This window comes from Gadus macrocephalus, chromosome 23 (assembly GCF_031168955.1).
Source record: "Gadus macrocephalus chromosome 23, ASM3116895v1".
NCBI lineage: Eukaryota > Metazoa > Chordata > Actinopteri > Gadiformes > Gadidae > Gadus > Gadus macrocephalus.
In genome coordinates this window covers 14,938,437-14,944,407 of record NC_082404.1, presented here as the reverse complement: position 1 = coordinate 14,944,407, position 5,971 = coordinate 14,938,437, and the positions used below count along the sequence as shown (strand labels likewise).

The following is a 5,971-nucleotide window of genomic DNA, read 5'->3' as shown; positions in this document are numbered from 1 at the left end:
GTGGAAAGCAGGAAATTTGACTTACAGCATCGTGGTACTTCCTCTTCTCAACCACATATTTGGCAAATGTGTGGTTGCATTCCTATGAATGCTGATTTAATAATAAAGAATATTTAGTCCCCAGATAAATTTGTATTCACAGTACGATCTGAGATGAGTTAAAATCGATAAATTCACAGAGATGAAAAGGCCTGTGTTGTATTTAGTGAGCATATACTGTCTGAAGGGAGAGAAAAGCTGGAAAAAGATTTCACCAAAGGGTGTCTTGCGATTTAAAATGAGTATAGAACGTCTGCTATGTAAAACAATTACATTGATTATAACTTATTCTTAGTTCTTACTAATTGACATGCGACGAACAAAAACAGAACCATAGTTTGGTTTCATTCTGAAAGCCAGTACAATTCTTTGGTGAAGCTTTTCAAGCACCGTTGCTGGTCGGCTTGTGAGTCGTGCTGTAGTGAGTCGTGCTGTAGTGAGTCGTGCTGTAGTGAGTCGTGCTGTAGTGAGTCGTGCTGTAGTGAGTCGTGCTGTAGTGAGTCCTGCTGTAGTGAGTCGTGCTGTAGTGAGTCCTGCTGTAGTGAGTCCTGCTGTAGTGAGTCCTGGTGTAGTGAGTCCTGCTGTGTCGAGTCCTGCTGTAGTGAGTCCTGCTGTGTCGAGTCCTGCTGTGTCGAGTCCTGCTGTGTCGAGTCCTGCTGTGTCGAGTCCTGCTGTGTCGAGTCCTGCTGTGTCGAGTCCTGCTGTAGTGAGTCCTGCTGTAGTGAGTCCTGCTGTAGTGTGTCCTGCTGTGTCGAGTCCTGCTGTAGTGAGTCCTGCTGTGTCGAGTCCTGCTGTAGTGAGTCCTGGTGTAGTGAGTCCTGGTGTAGTGAGTCCTGGTGTAGTGAGTCCTGCTGTAGTGAGTCCTGCTGTAGTGAGTCCTGCTGTAGTGAGTCCTGCTGTAGTGAGTCCTGCCGTAGTGAGTCCTGGTGTAGTGAGTCCTGCTGTAGTGAGTCCTGGTGTAGTGAGTCCTGGTCTAGTGAGTCCTGCTGTAGTTAGTCCTGGTGTAGAGAGTCCTGCCGTATTGAGTCCTGGTGTAGAGAGTCCTGCTGTAGTGAGTCCTGGTGTAGTGAGTCCTGCTGTAGTTAGTCCTGGTGTAGAGAGTCCTGCTGTAGTGAGTCCTGGTGTAGTGAGTCCTGCTGTGTCGAGTCCTGCTGTAGTGAGTCCTGCTGTGTCGAGTCCTGCTGTGTCGAGTCCTGCTGTGTCGAGTCCTGCTGTGTCGAGTCCTGCTGTAGTGAGTCCTGCTGTAGTGAGTCCTGCTGTGTCGAGTCCTGCTGTAGTGAGTCCTGGTGTAGTGAGTCCTGGTGTAGAGAGTCCTGCTGTGTCGAGTCCTGCTGTGTCGAGTCCTGCTGTAGTGAGTCCTGGTGTAGTGAGTCCTGGTGTAGTGAGTCCTGCCGTAGTGAGTCCTGGTGTAGTGAGTCCTGCTGTAGTGAGTCCTGGTGTAGTGAGTCCTGGTGTAGTGAGTCCTGCTGTAGTGAGTCCTGGTGTAGTGAGTCCTGGTCTAGTGAGTCCTGCTGTAGTTAGTCCTGGTGTAGAGAGTCCTGCCGTATTGAGTCCTGGTGTAGAGAGTCCTGCCGTAGTGAGTCCTGGTGTAGTGAGTCCTGGTCTAGTGAGTCCTGCTGTAGTTAGTCCTGGTGTAGAGAGTCCTGCCGTATTGAGTCCTGCCGTATTGAGTCCTGCCGTATTGAGTCCTGCCGTATTGAGTCCTGCTGTACTGAGTCCTGCTGTAGTAAGTCATGCTGTAGTGAGTCCTGTAGTGAGTGCTGCTGTCATGAGTCCTGTACTGAGTCCTGCTGTAATGAGTCCTGTGGTAAGTCCTGCTGTACTGAGTCCTGCTGTACTTAGTCCTGCTGTAGTGAGTCCTGCTGTACTTAGTCCTGCTACTGGTTGGCTCTAGTGAGTCATAGATGCTTAAACAGAGTATTATTTTGCTGACATGTGTTGATACAAAATCCATCTGTCCAAAATATTAGATTCATGTTTCTCCAGTTCAGCCCTGATCGGTGGGTTATTAGCCCGTGGAGCAGTTATCTCCACGTACTCCGAGGTCAGTTCCTAGGGGAAAACTACACAGAAAATAATAATAAGAAGAAGAAATGTTTTGAACAAATTTTTCCCTTTTTTCCGTAAACAATAAAATGCTCATGGATTTAAAGATACGTACATGCATGCATTACCATTTGGAAAATTATTTGTTAAATGACAGTTAATGAACCATAATTTAAGATTACAATCATAATGTTTTTTTTGCAGAGACATCACATTTTCACAGTGATCCCAGGGCACCCCCTGGTCTGATCGCCCGGTTCCAATCTCTTTCCAATAACTGCATGAATTCATTGCAATGTCTTTTATTTCCAAAATGTTTCAATGGTGAATTTTCATGATTTTTTGGGAAATTTAATGCATCCCCCATATGCCCTCTTTCATATTGAAGAGAACCCAGGCCACCTCATTACATTACTTTCTGTAGGGCTATATTTATGGTACACTACATTATCTCCTACTTTTCGTAAACGTAAATGCCCTGATTCATATTATTCTCGCGTCATCTGTACCCCATGAATGTTGTGTTCGCCTCACTTACTGTATGTCTATGAAACCCATGGTTATACGCTTTGTAGCCTTTTACAATGTTTTTCTTTCCTAATCCGTCCCAAAGAAGAGTAAATGTCGTCCATTCCTTTTAAGTAACATCGTCAGTTACATAAAATAATCCTTAACCCAACTGCTCAGAAAGACATTGATTCACACAATGGCCCTATCTTGCATCCGGTGCAATTGACTTTCTCACTGGCGCATGTGTCGTTGCTAGTTTGCAACTGGCGCAGAGTGTTCTTTTCCCTCCTGCGCCACGTGTCGGTAAATTAGGGAATGATCTTGTGACCCAAGGGGCAGCTCGGCGAAAGGAGGAGGCGTGTTCTGGCCCAAATGGTCCCTGGTGCTATTTTCAAGTTTCAGAAACCACTTGCGCCACAAACCAGGAAACACCTGTTTTAAAGTCATTGGCGCGTTGTTCAGATGCTATTTTAAGGGCGCATGCATGCTTGTGCACCTTTTTTGTTCATCTTTTTTGGGAAAGAACAGCTGATACAGCGGTAATAAGTTGTACTTTTAAATCAATGCATCTGCAAACACCGTACATCAAACACATTTTCTTGACACAGACATCGTGTACATGCCCATAACTGTTAGGATTGATGTATTTGATCGTGAGAAAACATTGTTTTACCGCGAGTGAGTGTTAAAAAGAATGAATGAATGCGGGCGCGTGTGTGTGTATCTATAACACACGCGCGGGCGCGTCCATCTGTTTAAACACACGGAAACTAAACACGTAACACATAATACAGTCCATGGCAATGTATATTAACGGGGGGACACATGCATATTAGGAACACAAGTCGATAACGGTAATGCATACAATACTGATAAGAAACAATGTTTATAATGTATTGCGTATATCATTAAATAGAACCACAGTTACCGCATATCATATGTCATATCATCCTAAGTTTTCTTTGCCGAAATTTATTTGAGGACTGAAGTTGTGGAAGAAAACCTTATTCCATGTATGAATTAGGCCATATTATTTGGCCATTAACAACTGAGCCATTTGAAGTTTGAAATTCATGTGCATCCGTCTCATCTGAGACTGCAGACGCGCTGTCAAAATATCAACTCGTCAGATTCAAATGCGCTCATGGCTCTTAAAGGGGATGGGAGCTGGCACTCTCATTGGTTTACTGCACTTCACGCCCAAACCACACCTACGGGTAATTAGGCTACTTCAGAACAACCCTTTTTAGATATGCGCCGGGCACAAGAGTAATTTTTCGCTCCCGTATAACTAAACTATATGATATAGTTTAGTTATGCTTGTATAATATGAGGCAGACTATTTTAGAATTCTGTTTAATTGATTTTAAGTTTTCAACAATATTTCGATATCATTAGCAACAGACTGAGCTTGGCTTTTAATACAAAGAAGATGCATTCAATTGTAGCCTAGGCTATAATAACTAAAACAATAGCCTACCGCTTTTAACGCAAATCGGATCAAGCATCAATATAAATTTAAAAAATAAAGCATTTCAGAAGAATTTCTTTTTTTTCAAGAAAGGTTTTGGGTGGGCCTGTTGAACAGTGGGTGGTCCTAGGTCCGTCAGGGCCACCCCTAACGCAGTGCCTGCTTCCTATACCGGTTGCTGTGTTGAAGGTTTCTTCAGGAACCACCTATAAACATGAGGTGGGATCACGGGTTAGAACGGAGACGGACCCAGCATGGTAAGGTTAATCTTGACTCATCATTGTTCATGCTAAATTGTGTGTGTGTGTTTTACTTACAGGACAGAGATGATCAGACCAGTAAAGATGACAATACCGATTAAGAATCTCACTATCAGAGGGACATTTAATCCTGTAGGGGACAAATCATGGTAGATCACATAGTCATATCCATTTAGAGATTGGGGATCCATTTAACTTCTAGGGATATGTGTAGAAGTTGATTTACCAACGCTTTCACCGCTGAAAGTTAGCTTAATCTCTTCTGATGTTTGGTTTCCCAAGGGATTCGTGGCCACGCAGTAGTAGATTCCTCTGTAGCTGGACACATTGAAGCTGTACAAAGATCCATCTGACACGTTCAGGGGTCCCTCCGCACTGCTCCTGAACCAGGTGAACCGGAGAACGGGGGGATTGGCTCTGCTGGTGCACGTCAGGTTGACCACACTGCCCAGCGACACCGTGGGGGGGCTGACGGAGGCCTGGGTATCCTTCGGGGAATCTAAAGGAACACAAGATAAGTCTTCAATTTCAAGCTATGGTTCCGCTGTTGACGGATTTGAATGCAGTATGTAAACTCTTTCTGCTTCTCAGCCGCCCCGGCTCACTGATTGGACCGTCTGCTGGTCACTCACAGTAAACGTTGAGCATCATAAAGCTCTCTGCTGTTCTGTTGCTGGGCCCGTCTGCCGAGTTGTTCACGGGATACTTTGCCAGACAGGTGAGGGGGACCCCGTCATGTCGGTCCGACAGAGTGATATTCAGCCCCCGGGTCCTGACGTTAGGCTCTTGGTCTCCGTAAGGTTCCGGCCGGCCCTCAGGGCCTCCTGACTGGTTCCAGCTCAGGTGAGGCGGCTGGGTGGGACAGGGTGCGATGGCCCTGCAGGTGAACGTTACCCTGCTCCCCTCCGTTAGTGGTCCCTCCTGGAGGGTCTGTATGGAGGGTTCTGGGGCTGAATCTACGTGGTTGTTTTCAAGAAACATTTGCATTAGGCTGAAATGTAGCTTCAATATCCACATGAATGAATGCAGCATCTTCAGTGTTGACCAGTGTATTCCATAGGGAAGAATAATCATGGGGAGGGAAACGAATTGTGCCACAACCCAAAGTCCTTAATACGTATTATTACAATATGACACTACCATGAAAAATTGTTAAAACATTCATTAAAGGGAAACTACAATTACGTGGTAACGATACTTAAATTCTAGACGAGGAGAACAAGTATGTCTACCTATTCAGGAAGTAGCCGAAAAATGATGAATGATCATAATAACAGGGTTCCTACGCAGTATGGAATTTGATTTGAGTAATTTCCAGGTCTGGATAAGTATAGATATGAGAAAAGAGTAGTGAAAAATGTTTGTGTTGTTTCCAGACTATTATCTCATTATCTAAAATAAAATATATTAATGCATACAAATCAAAACAAGCTTACTAACGCAACATAGCCTACCTGTCGATGATATGAAACTACTCAAGCTGTCTTGAGAACGGTATCTGGTTACCATGGTTAACTTTCGCCACACGACTGTGCGACTTGATGAAGGATACCAAGTGGGAAGATAAAGCTAGATGCAAACTATGCTTGAAATTTTTCGACATCTCCAACATGGGGGAGGCGGCAAATTTAAGCCATATGCAGGC

General features: G+C 44.6%; 1 protein-coding gene and 1 long non-coding RNA gene across 2 annotated transcripts in view; both read right to left on the bottom strand.

Annotated features, from left to right (window-relative positions):
• The window catches only part of LOC132452804 (carcinoembryonic antigen-related cell adhesion molecule 5-like), a 73,166-nt gene that overhangs the window by 7,394 nt on the left and 59,801 nt on the right, over nucleotides 1-5,971 (bottom strand). The gene's annotated exons all lie outside the window — the stretch shown is intronic.
• Nucleotides 3,138-4,689, bottom strand: LOC132452809 (uncharacterized). Its single transcript, XR_009524516.1, has 2 exons — nucleotides 4,553-4,689; nucleotides 3,138-4,272 (listed from the first exon to the last, which is right to left on the bottom strand). It is a non-coding gene; the product is annotated as an uncharacterized LOC132452809 (long non-coding RNA).